The sequence below is a fragment of the Ambystoma mexicanum genome, chromosome 6p (genome assembly GCF_040938575.1).
Source record: "Ambystoma mexicanum isolate Mex_15411 chromosome 6p, UKY_AmexF1_1, whole genome shotgun sequence".
NCBI classification, from domain to species: Eukaryota; Metazoa; Chordata; class Amphibia; order Caudata; family Ambystomatidae; genus Ambystoma; species Ambystoma mexicanum.
The window spans coordinates 185,981,345-185,995,987 of NC_090935.1; positions in this window are offsets into that span (position 1 = coordinate 185,981,345).

Sequence of the window (14,643 nt, forward strand, 5' to 3'; positions counted from 1 at the left end):
GTTTAGTAGAATTTTATTTAAGAGGTAGTTGGATGAGAGGGACTAAGAGGACCATGGTGGTAGAGGTCCAAAATCTACATCATAAGCCTAAATGTGTTGGCCTTCAGAAGGGAGGGGAAGATAGTATTGTTGAGTGGAGAGGAGCTGCAAGTGAAGCAAAGCTGCAGTGCAGCGGGAGAAGAGGTCAGAAGCAAAGAGGGGAGTGAAAGATTAACAGACACACCCTAGGTCTACGTGATGTAAATGGATCAGATGTATTTATTTATTTATTTATTACATTTGTATAGCGCACAGCAGCCCTTGGGCATCGAGGCGCTGTTACTTGTGGGAAGCTTACTTACAGGATAGGTACAGTTGGGAAATGCATTTATACATACGTTTGTACATTGATACATTTAAGTACATAATTGATTTATAAATACATTTGAACTTATCCGACTGAACAGGTGATTATGGTGTGAATCAAGGGAAGAGCGCCGTTTTCATGGATTTCCGGAGTGCCATGATGGATGCCTCGCCCCGAATGGAGGAGGATAGGGCATTCCAATGTGAGGGTGCGAGGTAAGGGAAGCTAGCACCACCTGCTCCTGCTCTCTTTACCATAGGCACGCAGAGCTGGTGGTATGAGAATTTGGCAGAAAGGAGAGAGTGAGAACAGAAACGAATATGATGTGCAGAGAAATTTGTTCTTAGGCACGAGGCCAATGCTAGTTATGAAGGAGGTGAGGATTTTGGTGATGGATTTGGACCTCAAGACTTGGAGGTGAGGCATACCGGATGATGGAACCTTTAGAGAGGCTAAGGCAGACATTCTTTTGATTGTAGATCTTAGGCTTACTTCCACTGTGCACAGCATTGCCCTGGCAACTGCTTGAGTCACATATGTGTCCATATTTAGGGCCCAGAAACACAGGAAAAGTGATATCCTTGGACACTAGAAAGAGAAGCAGAAGCCAACTATCATAGAAAAGGTACCCAGAGACATCTGCTTAAAACTAGATATGTTTGTTTGCTCAAGGTGATGTGTGTTTTAACCCAGAAACATTTTAGTTGAAACACAGAGAAGTTTGTGTTAGAAGTTATAGCCTTTTGCTTATGATATTGTCACTGGGTTATCACCAGTGGTCTCCTACTTATGATTCAACTGTTGTATTCAGACACAACAGTACAGGTGAGCCTGGATTTACAGGGAGCGGTTTCAGGCACAATCCCTACATCAAGTGCCTTAAACAGGGTTGGTCCAGGCTCCTTGTCTCCTCAACCTTTACCTGGGTGATTTTAAATTTGTAACAAAGAGAGTTAACAAGAACCCATTTAAGATTCTTCAATTTCTTATTCGTAGGCGACCCATGCAGATGACCTCGTTGTAATGGATGGCATCTAAATAGACTTACAGCAAAGTGTGGATGAGGCAATGGAGTATTTTGAAAATAACTCTTTGACGGTTAATGCATCTTATGTTTTACAATGTAATGTACATCTTTTAACACTGAGCCCCTCAGATAGTGCAACCGGGGATCTGTATTAACAATTTTCAATTTTGAAGGAAACCATATATTTTGGTTTTTCCATTTCTAGCCGGTAACATAGATCAGTGGGTTTAGCACTTGTTGCTGCAATCCATGTTTGATTGGCAGGGAACAGGTTCATATCACGGTTCATATCACAGATAAGGTCGACTTAGCCTTTCATCATTCCGATGTCGATAAAGCAGCACCAATTTCGATTTGGTAATAATAATGTATGTATATATGTTCTATTTAAAGTGGTTTGGATAAAAGCGCTATATACAAACATATTATTATTATTATCATTATTGTTTAAATAACTCTCTGGACCTCAAATTATTACCTTTTGCTTTGCAAATGAAAATATGTATTTGGTATATTATGTTTTTTTCAATTCTTCCTTTATTTCATTTTTAGGGGAAATGGGAATGCTTAGGTTAAGATGAACTTGCAAGTGGAGCATATGAGCAGAGATCTGTGGACCTTGGTTTTGTCTAGATAGTTACCCAGCAGTCCATGGTAGATTTAAACATTAAAGGAACAGATTGATAGTACATATTGAGCAATCCTGCATGGGAAACGTGGAAGCAGTGGGGGTACAGGAGAAGATTGTAAAGGATGTAAATAGAAAGAATCAGTACTTTAAAGAGAGAAGCAATTGACACTGATGTATTAGACAAGATAACTAAGAACAAGTATAGAGATGAAGGTTTGGTGATATGAAATCTGCAAGTGCTTTTTCCAGAGGTTTTAGAGGATTAACCTAGCTGCAGTAACAGGACCAAGTCACATTTTTATGGCCACAATTTCACAAACCACTTTTCCCCATTGAAGAAGAACAAAAGCAGGTGTCATGGCACCACCAGCAGAGGAGCCCTAAAAGCTCTAAGTGGGGGGTGTGTTCCTGTGAGTGCATATCATATTATGCTGGGAACACATAAAAGTGAAAGTGAGAGAAGGGCCGAAAGGACAGGGAGGGTTCAGGAAAGGTGTTTCAAAGGTGGGACTAACTTGATATACAAATGGATGTTTCCCCTCTTTCAAGGCTACATTGAGGTAAAACATGGTTTTAGAGCCCCCTGAGTAGCATAGAACAGATCATTTGAACCATGCCCATTCTGAGTAGAGGGGCTCCTACACATTTGTGAAACATGACCTTGACCCTCTGCAACATTCAGAGTGATGAAATACTGAGGTTGAAGGTTACTGCTGAAGAGGACCTTGAGTGTGTTAGCCTTGTAATGATATGATTTTTATAATGCACTTAATACCCAGAGGTTTCTAAGCACGGACCTAGGGATCAAACCTGTGGTGCTCAATGTCGTCCTGCTTCTAAGGCATGCATGTTGCCCCTAAGCTATCCTCCTGAGACAAGCCTTGGGAGAAGGAGATGAAAAATCAGAGCAGGGGGGAGACAGTTGCAGAGGGAAATAGATTACTTTGGTTTTAAAGGAATTCAGCATGGGACACAAAATAGCTATCCCATGACTGATGCCAGAGATAATCTCAAATAAGAGTGACAATACCTTGGAGATGAAGGGGCAACGGGATGGAAACCTTTCAGTGATATCATCAAACAGATGATGGGAGAAGGCGCATTAGGTGATGAATTGGATGAGGGAAGAGAGGCGCATTTTGAAACGCAGTGGTCCTATGAGAAAACATTGTGGGACTCATTGGTAAAGGATATGGGGAAATCATGCTTAAATGGCAATTAAGTAAGTGCGAGGTCTTAGATGCTAGAGCCAGAGGTGGTAAGGTGGAGTGAGTATTGATCAATTGTTTTAAAGGTTATAGATACCTTTAGAAAGAAGGCAATAGAGGACATTCGAGAGATGTGAGCAGAGATAAGTTATTTGGATATGTGATTGAGTGCCTACTCAGCCTACTCAGTGGAGTGTGTTAAGACGGATTTCTGAACTCTGTCCTGGTGGCGCAGAAGTTCAGAAGGCCAACCTAATTACTTGGAACAGGGTAACCTCTGGACAAGCCAGACCAATCAAGGTAGCGATCGCGGCGGTCAAGACTAGGTCTCAAGAGGGGTGAGGGTGACTGAAAGCCCGCAGTGAGCACACAAAGCAAGAGCGCTGACAAACTACTCCAAACAGTTGTTATATCAAAAATAGATACACATTTATTTTAAGGCCTTTAAAACAATGACCGTAGCGAGAAAATCACAATATCACAATATTAAACCAACACATACCATATCAACACAATATATATACAAATACACAGTCGCAAGCGTTTAAAGCACGAAATATGTAGTCCACCTGCCAGGGAAGGAAAACAGGCAGTGCGATAACGCTTTAGACTCAGTTCGCCTTCAGAGGCACCTAACTAGATGGAAGTCCGAGCCCTGCGAAGAGTGGAGCCTTGTGCTCAAAGTACCTGCCACGCCGGTGCCGACGGACACAAGGGGAAGCTCTTCGGAGGAAGTCAGGCGGTTCACGTTAGTGCACAGCAGAAGAACAGGTTCCGCAACTCAAGCGCAGCCTCCACAGCGGGCAGAAGCAGAGCGCGAGCATGGCAAAAGGGTGCTGTTTTTACACAGCAGGGAAAAGCAATGGGATACTGCAGGAGGGCGACCAGATCCTAGCTAAACTACTCACCGGTCCCCGAAGCAAGCAGACCCAGGCTTCTCCACGATAGTTTCAGCAGCTGGCAGGTTCAGAAGAGCAGGGAACGCCTCGTAGTCGTGTAGAGCAAAAAGACGTCCCAATCGACGAAACCAGCACAGTTTTGTTGCCGCACAGGACAACGGAGCGGCCGTGTGTATTCGAGCCAAATGAACCCTCCTCCCTTCAGACCTGGGAACGCCAAGCGTACGAAGCGTGGGAGAGGGAAAAGGACTCGCAATACAACACAACCTGGCGGCTGTTGCAGAGCCAAACTCCTTTGTAAGCTGGTCAGTCAACAGGATGGCCCAGAGACGCTTCCGAAGGCTTACTTGGCAGGAGATGGTTGAAGATGCCGGGAATAGCTGTTCCTGCTATTCCAAAGGTCGAAGCACCAGTACAGGCCTTCTGGTTCGATCAAAGGAGGACAGGGGCTCTCCGGACGACAGCAGTGCAAAGGAGGATTCCTTCAGCGGGTCACCAGCGATTCCTCGGTCCAGCCTCGTAGTTGCAGGATACTTGGCTCCTGTATTCCTTCGTTCGTGAGAACTCAGGAGATCGACATGGTAGTGGTGTTTCCAGCCCCCTCTTATCCACGGTTCCCTTCGCGCCAAAACGGAGGGGAGCCAATGGGAGATCCGCTCATCAAAACACATACCATACGTGGACCAATCACGGACCACGGTGGTCCCAGGCATTCACACCACCCTAGACTCTCTGGCACCCAGGATGTGTATTGGGACCAGACATCCCAGCCCACACCCTGGAGGCACACAAACAACATGTAGAAGCCAGCGAAAGCAACCACGTTTCGCGGGAAAGTACATGCCCAAATAAGGAAGGCCCCGGGTCGCCGGACCTGGGGAAGGTGAAGGGAGCAAGACGGTCAGTGGACAAGACAAAGGAGCCTCGCGGCCTGGCCATTTTGGGAGCCAGGCCACCATTTTGGGTTCAGTGCAACAACGTGCTCAGAACGCCAAAAGGAGCTCAAAATAAACAAAACGATCGCTGCCACCATTCGAGTCCCTGAATGACTTGCACCGATCAAATACCATCCTAAAAGAGTATCTAGGGCCTGTAGAAGGCTAGAGACCCAAGAGAGCTGTAACTTAGCTTACAGTGCCCTCTTGTGTCGTGTTGCACTAAAGCTGCGACACGATAAAAGAAACTACGGGAAACCACGTTCCCCGGTACTGACTGTCTTAAGGGCATGTCAGTTTCCCCGTAAGAAAGGAGCGAAAGCCCAGAGGAGTGCGGCAGAAGGCTGTACTTCTCTGGCAAAGTCAAGAACAAGGTTAAAAACAATAGCAAAAAGTTTAGGGGTTGCCACATGGAAGGAAAATTCCCTACAATAACGAAATCTTTCCTAACAGAGTGCCTGTGTTAAAAACAGATAGAAGGGGGCTGTGCAAGTTCTTAGTCACAGAGTAGTTGTTGAATCTGTTGATTATGCTGAAGAATTATGGAAAAGTGGAAAGTTGGGAGGCTGGGCTATAGTTTGCAGAATTTCCGAAGTCAGAAGAGGTGTTGTTTGAGAATATGAAGGACATTTTCTATTTTAAATCAGGTAGGTAAGATCCTGAAAACAACAGAAATGTGAAGTGGGATGTCTGCTCCTATTGTTCTCCTTCGTGATTGTTCTCTTCCTGTTCCCAGCCACATGACTTTTGAAACACCAAATCCATGGCTAAGTGCCTGACACCGAGTTCTTCTGGGATACACCATTTCCTTGAAGGATTTCAAGTTACTAGGCAGTGAGGAATGGGGCACATTGAGTGTTATCAATCTGTATTCCAGCCTTTTGTGCCATGAAGTAGGAAACTATGTAGAGCTTAGGTTCATCTATGGAATCAGTGTCACAGTCCTCTACTTGGAAAGGTCTCCCATTCTAGACATTATCAATTTGGTAGCAAAGCCTGGCCAAGTAAGCATTGGTTTGATAAACTAGCTTAAGAGTTTGAAGTAGAGCGGGGATTAAAGCAGTTAAAGCAGATAATGGTAGTAAATAATGATGTAATATTTAAAAAAGGCTGGAGAAACCAATAGCCCAGCCTTCAACCCTAGTGCTTGCTATAGACGATTGTTTTTGGAGCACAATAAGCCTTTGTGGACAAGGTTCTGGGTACAAGAGACACTATCAGCACTATATAAGAGGTGTCTCCCTCACCAATCGAACCTCCTCTACCCCATCTGCCTCCAAGATGGTTCAGCCCAGAGAAATTGAGAAAGAGGATCAGAAATGTTCTGTTAGGTTTATATCTGTGTCAGTGTTGATAGAAGTTATGCATCCTAACTCCTGTCTGGAAGATTCCCTGCCTTCGAAAGGTATATTGGACAGTAGAAACCTCTTCAGGCCCTTCCTAACTCACTTTGTAAATGCCTACTTCCAACATGATGTCTTCCCCAACTGCATAAAGGAAGTCACAGTCACTCCACTCATCAACAAAGCTGGCCTGAGTTCAAGTGACGCCTCAAACCTCAGACTCACCTTTTTCCTTAAATATAGTAGACAAAATAACCACCAAACAGTTCCAGAAATTCTTGGACCAAAATATAATTCTACATCAAAGGCAATCTGGCTTCAGGGCACATCATAGCACAGAGAGCGCACTACAAGACTTACAAATTGATATGCTGGATGCTGTCGCTAAAGGCGGTTTGTGGACTGTTGGTGCTGCTAGATCTATCGACGAATTTTGATTTGTTGGACCACAGTATTTTACTAGCTGAGCTGAAAAGAATCAGAACATTTTTGCATAAAGCTATCACCTGAGTCCAATCTTTTCCAACAGGCAGGGTATCTGTGGTGCATTGGGGAGATGCCTCTTCTGACAGTACACCCATAATATTTGGAGTACCCCAGGGAGAGTGTCTGTCCCCAGCTCTGCTCAATCTTTCCACAAAACACCTTTGTGATTTTCTGGCAGGTATGAGTATTCATTTTACTAATTATGCTGGTGATCCTCAGTTCCTGCTGAAACAAGAAGGGGATTATGACCATGTTTCAATTCAATTGAACTGTATTTGTACACTGCTAAGCAGTGGATGACCAAATACTGGAAGTGCCTCAACAACACTGAAACCAAACTGCTTCTTTTCAGCTCTACACTGATGAGATCCACGTTGGATCCCCAATACACAGCTATTGTGTTGGATGACTGGGACATCTTGACTCAAAAAAGAGTAATAACCTGGGGAACATATCTTCACCTCTCTGCTAGCTGTGAAGCTCAGGTTAGTGAAATAGTACAAAACACACATAACTACCAGGAGCTACTCAGGCAAATTAGACTTTTGATTTCGGAGAAGAATTGTGAAACACTGGCTGGAGCAACAATTCTATCTCGATTTGACTACTGCTCTTTTGGTTGGTCCATCTAAGAGTTGCATTCAAGAACTACACTTAATCCAGAATGATGCAATTTGCATCATTAAAAAAATTCCCTGTGACGAGCATATCACACAGCATTGGATCCCTTTCAAGGCCAGAGTACAGTGCGAAACCCTTGTCCGGTACACATGTCAATGTATGGTATAGCACCAGAGTACTTGAAAGACAGATTAACAATCTATCAGCCAAAAATAACACTTAGATCCAGCAATTGTCCGCTGCTGACCAGCCAAAGACCAAATCGAGTAAGTGGCAATGGCAGGTCGTTTCCTTTTCTGGTAGCTGGAGCATGGAATCTCCTGCGCTTAGTTTTGCGTCTGTAGAAAAATGTACCATCCTATTGCAAGAAATTAAAAACGCTTCTGTTTGAGTAGATTACCCATGACTGATCTCTGTCCTTATAGGTTGTCCTGTGCTTTATGTACTGTCCTATGTGTTCGTGTTACACCCTGATGCATGCCATGCATTCAGCGTAATAAGAAAATAAATACAAGTTAAAAAAAAAAAAATAAAGGCACGTAGTGGTAGTTGGTGTTCAGAGGTCGGTCATGGGAAATTAAAAAAAATTAAAACTATGTGCCTTTCATGACAAACAATCGTCCTCCACTAAATAAGTCCTGATCAAAGAATTCAATAAACTCTATAAAGTAAACATTAGGAAAGGCATATAGATGAGGAAATAGATTGTTTTGGATATCAGATCTATGCCTAAACACAGGAGCCTAACTGAAAGCTTGAGAACTATGTCTCATCCGGGACGTCATTTAGGGGTCTCCAGAGGTCGCAACTGCGACCTCTGAGGTCTCTCTTGCGACTTCTAAAAAAAACAAAGAAAACAAAAACAGTGGCTTGCTTTCTTGATCAGGCCCCTTAAAAAAAAGAAGAAAAAGAAGAACAGGAGTGCCACAAGTCTAACACTTTTAGCACTGACCCTAAATAAGAAAGAATAGGAATACCAAATAATGTGTCTTTCTGGAATTCTATACAATAATTGCTAGACTCATTAAAGGTTTATTTCAGGCACACTTCATGGGTTGAGTCACTGATTTAGTCTGTTCTTAAACGCCTCAACTCAGCCTTTCATCCTTCTGAGGGCGATAAATGAGTAAAACAGGTTGGGTGATATTGGGTGTATATTTTTTCTATATAAAGCACTATAAAGTACTTAAAAGTAAGTGCTATATAATAACACATCATTACCATTTGGTCATGGATGTCTGCTTGCATTCACAGTAATTTGGTAATATGGGCCTATACACACTGATCTTAATGATACATATGGCGATCCATTCTTGTATGAAATGAACATCACATTTTAGTTAACCATATTTTTCGTAATGTACAATACTATGTGATGCAACTGTTTTGTGTACGGGTGAAGGGTCGTGTTCCATCACTTCCCGTGATATCACTTCGGGGTGGGGTCAAATGACATCACTTCATGTGATGTCATCAGGGGTCAAGGGGCATGTGATGTCACTTCCGCTACCCCTGGCATTTTGGTGAAATGACGTCCCTGTGTCTCATCATCATCATGTCAGACTGCCTATACCTGTACCGGTCCACACTAAGAGGGCCTGCGGTACCAAGCCCTGAGTCAAAATGCCTAAGCGTGAACAATGAGCCATTTCATGAATGAATGTCAAACTTGCAATGGAACCACTCATGCCCAGTTCCAACTCAGAGGAACTAAGTCAGAAAGTATATTTATCCAAAGAACACTACACCTAACATTACCCAGCTCCTTTTCAGCATAACCCTGTTTCAGGACCTTATACTGTTATTGATATCTAAAGACATTGAGGGACACATTTACAAAATGCCTGTGAACAGGAAAGCAGGTTGTTTAACTGTTGTGTAGAAGCATATATCTGTCATTCTTTGATGATTCTAATCCAGTTTGTGCGTCAGGTAAACGAGAGAAAAGTGTTTTAAGTGCCAGGCTTTTATGCAAGTCTATGCAAAAAGGAAGAGCATACTCGTCCTTGGCACTTAAGGGTTTAGAATTAGAATCACATGACTACATTTGAAGGTATTCTTTATTGTTCATTTGGCAAGAGAAGTCGTTTTTTAGTTATATAATATGGATTCCTGTGTCAAATACACAAAACAGTTATAAATAGATTTACAGTGAAAAGACAATCTAAAAGAAATACGTGATAAATTATCAGAATAGAATGAAAAATGACAACAAAGAATGGTGTCATACTGCTGTTAATGTGACTATGTATTTTCCCAATGGGTGGTCCAGTAGTAGCATGAGCAGTGGGACCAATAAGGTTTATAAGGGCCCTTTATAAGGGCTGCATTACACCGGATGAATTCATAGGGCATTGGGAAGTACATCACGATGCTATGCTATGTTACTTGATATTTGTATAGTGGCTTCTGCCATTTGTTATGGCTTCAAAGTGCTATAGGTAGAATGGTTCCTCACCAGAGCGAACAGTAATGAGAAACGGAGCCTAGAATTGCATGGTAGAGGAATTGTAATTGAGGCAAATGTTCGAATTAAAAGCAGAGGCATTACAAGCGGATGTGTGGGTTTTGGTGTAGATTGCTATGCCAAAGACCATGTGCACCAGGAATGAATGGGGCTCACATGTATCGTATAGGGTGCAGTGCAATATGTGGAAAGAAAACTAGTATAAATCAGTGTATCAACCACAAGGGCAACTGTCTACACTTGAGGGCTCTGTTATATGTTGCGTTCAGAACAAATGCACAATGAATGATATGAAGTCACATGCATATTACATGTCAAATATGTCAGAGATACAGAAAACGATATGCCACACAAAGGATAGACAATTGTGAAAGATGCCATATTTGTGAAACAAAAAATATATGTTAATGAAAATGTATGGGCCTTAACTATTGTATCAAGTACCATGATACATAAATCAATGGATGCAGCATTGAAGTTATCAATGTACCAAGGAGTCAGATTGCTCTGGATAGGCAGCCCACTTGGCAGTCCACAGTCCCGACTTACAAGAAGCATACAGAAATATTGCCTGTATGTGACTAAACTGAAGTGGGAGAATGGAAGACCAGGCTCCAGTCCTTCACCTCTCGAGCTTGGCCTAAAGGTTCACGTCCCAAGCACCCGCCACGAGAAGAGTTTGCCCATCTACCAGACGACCAGATGTGTCCATCTGCCTGCACAGCAGCCCGCCCCCCCCATGTCGATGCCTGCGGCATGGATCAACTGGACTAAAACTATACGTCGTTAGAGATGCCATGACGACATAGCCAACGGATAGCACACCTGTGCCAACATACACACTGGACACTCCCGCACCAATCTACATGAAGAATATACTCAGTGCTATGACATAGGCGACAGACATACTCACGAACGTGCATCTTTATTGTTTTCCATATAGGCTTTCAGAAATGCAGAAACGCAAGACGCATCATGAACTCATCTAAAGAGCTTGCTTACGCTTCTCCTACACTTAGGTGCCGTAACAAGAATTATAACAAAGACACGATACTGGCCATAAGACAATATGAGACCATAACCTAAAGCACCTACGCACCAAACGGACCACTTATGCACCAGGCCCAAGTAGGCCTCAAACAAGAGCTCCCGTGGACATTAACAAAGCAAGAGTCAAGTTGCTGATCCTGCAGAAAGAGCCGGGTGGAACAACCAGCCAAGGTCGCAATGTTGCAAACCCACATTACAAGAGCAAAGCATCAAAGGCACGATGTTGCAACCTCGCACTCCGCGCACCAACGTTAAGGTCACACCTGCAACTTAAACCAGACACACAGTGGAAAAGCAATATTAATTATGCAGAATTCTGCCTCAAACACGGTCCCTCCCCACGTGACCAAGCCGAACCTGACGAGGAGCCAAACCCAGGAGAAAAGAGGCGTCTGGATCCCTCGCTAACGAGACACAGGCAGATACACTTGAAAGGCAATGGACATCTGCGACAGTGGGAGCGGTCAGCCTTCCAGCTATGAATAAATCCTCACATTGTCTGCACGTACCCATAATGAAACATTGTTGCAAATTGCAGGTACACCGAGAGCTGGGAACGGCGGTGGTCCCAGGCTGGGAGGCTCACGGGCGCACCAATCAGAACATGGGGCTCTTATCACTGACAACAGTAATATTAACCAATCCTCAGGAGTCTTCATGTAACAATTTTCATGTATCTAATTGTAGGGACAACCCAGATATATCACCTGACTACCCTTTGTCCACTAACATTGTTCTCTATATGTGTGCTATACTAACCCTACCACTCGAGCAACCAATTAAGAGTGGCGATAGGTTTTTTGTTAACTTTCTGAAGTGACGCAAGTAGCGCGTCATAATACAGTAAAAAGGGCCTGCGAGCCCCACGATTGTGTGTGTCAGGATGGACACGTACGCTCCTTGACCCATCCCTGCCGTTTTGTCTAATAAACAGCAGAGTCACCTTGCTCCTTGTGTGTGTCTCATACTCTATCTCATCTGGGATATACACGGGAGGAGTTGGGGCCTCCCTGCCTGGAGGTCTGCGGACGGCCCGGCCGACCCCGGCAGAATTTCCCCCCGACAAGTTGGAGGCACTGCTGAGATCTGTTTAAGATCGACTTTTTATTTTTACTTTTTCCAGGCACTCCCGTTGCGAGGAGGCCCGGCGGCGCGGCCCCCTCTGCCGTTGCCCCCTTCTGAGGACTACAGGACCATCGCGGAGCTGCGAGAAGACCGGACAGCGCAATCCGGATATTGGCCCTCGGGAGCCGGTTGAGAAGTATCCCGCCCGCGGTTGGCGAGTGTCCAGACGTGGTCCAGACAAGGGGAGGTGGCGAGCCGCTTGGAGGGGTGCACGCAGTCGAGCGGCCCTGCATCGAGAGAACTTGGTGAGCATGACACGCACAACAAGCAATGTGAAATTGTGAGGGAGGGGGAGGAAGTAAATAAGGGAGGAGGGAGGTGTTATACAGATGCACGGCGAAGGTCTAACAACTTAGTGTTGCCAATGGAATGAATGGTAGCGAAAAGAGTGCGAGAGCAGTCGGCTACGTTACGCGGAAGAGGGGGGCGGAGCACGAAAACATCACGTGCGGCCGCTCGTAAGACACTGATTGGCCTAAATCGCGACTACGTGTAAGGGTGGGTGTGTGTGGTTTCCTACGATTTGGCATTTATTGATCAATGAGTAGACGAGGATCCCTATTGTTCGAGCAAGAAACTCGATAGGTAGATGACGTTTCCCTGTAGGCGGTGGCTAGTTGCCTAGTTGCCCAATACGGAAGATAATTGGCTGGTTAAGCCCTCCTGTTAAGGGGCGTATCACACGCGAGGCGACGCAGCGTGCGCAGTCCGATTATATTATTGATTTGATTACCTTGTTCCAGGAGTGACAGGAAGACAGCTGTAGGGTTAGCGGGGGTAGGTCGTAAGTGTATTTTGAACTTAAGGAACATATGAAGAATGTACCAGTAGCTCGAAGAAACCGGTGACGTCACCAGTAGGGCTTTAATAGGATATCGCGAGCACGAGGAACTCTGGTTTTGGGAGTAGTGGGGAAGAGAAATATGACAAGGGAGCGGACACGGAGATAAACGATAAACGAGTGGAAGGGGAGAGAGGCGTGGCTGCGCACGGAGAACGCCGGCCACGGCAAGTGTAAAAGGGGGAGGAGATGGGGAAACAGGACGACTGTATAAGAGCGTCGTAAAGGGTACGCAGCCGAAGGGGGCTGCGTGCGCTTCGGCCGCAAGGGGCCGTAAGGGAAGGAATATACAAAATAAAATCATACACATATATACATATTTTATTTTTTTTTAATAATTTGTATTGCATAATCTGTCAAAGGATTGTCGTAAGTCCCCACACTTGCGGGGCCAGGTAAACAATATAAAGTTGTATATTATAAACTGCTAGTGAAGGGAAGGGTAACAAGTGGAGCGCCACTATGTCACACGGGACAGGGTCGGGAGGGTGGGGGAACACCCTCACTACCCCACTACAACACATATGCACCACACTGCCACCCCATAGGGAGAAATTAATTAAGTACAGCATAGAGTGGACCCAGGGGACAGATAACAAAATGTTAACACCATGGCCGCCTAATGGTAGTTTCGATCCATATGCCCAACATTCACTGCTAAACCATCTGCACAATACATACAAGGGGAAGAAGTTGGCAAACCATGTGGAGGTGTTTAGCTTATGGAGGATGTTCCAGGGGTCCCGACCAGGACCAAATGGAATGTTCATATGGGAGAAACACCGGAAGAAAAGGAGATTAAGAAAGGAGAGGATGGGAAAGAGGGGCGTGAGGGCACAAAGAATACAGGGAACGGAGGAGAGGGAGGAGAAAAGAGTGATAAATCAGAGGACATAAAAAAGGGACCAAGCAACGAGATACCCATAACACCGGGAGTGAAAACAGAGGGAGGAGGGTTGTACCCTTTAAGAGAATTAGGAGAAATAGAAGGACAGTTAAGGGCGGCTGAAGGATACTCGAACCCGGCATACAGCCCTCCACCATATGTGGCTCATAGGAAGATACCAGTGGGGGAGGGGAGGATTGGAGAAGAACAGGCTGTAGAGATAGGAAATGATGAGTGGGTAGCCGCACAAATATTATTAAAATTACGAGGTTCACTAACTGGAGAAGAAAGGGAGGTAGTAAAGAGAACAGACGAGGATAGTGCAAGAGAGAGTGAAATGAGGGGGGAGGAGCTATTACGGCAAGGGGAAGAGATTTTGGAGGAAAGATTAGCAAAGCTAAGGGATGAGCAGAATGAACTGATCAAACAGCTTGAGAGGGAGGAGAGAGAGAGAGTGAGGAAAAGGAAAGAAGGTAAGAACGAATTGGAAAAATTAAGGGAACGAAATGCGGAGCAAAGGAGAGAAGCTGAAAGGGTAAAAGCAGCAGCAGACAGGGTATCAAGAGTAGTGCTGAGAGAGAAGAAGAAGGAAGAAGAAGAAAAGGAAAAGGAAATGGAAATATGGAAGAGGAGGGTACTATCAGAGACAGCTAAGAAATATGAAGAGGGAAAGTAATAGAAAGTATAGTAGAAAGAGAAAGGGTGAAATGGGAAAGGAAGAAGGAGGATGAAAGGATACTGGAACAGATGAGCAACAAAGTAATGGAGGAATTGAAAA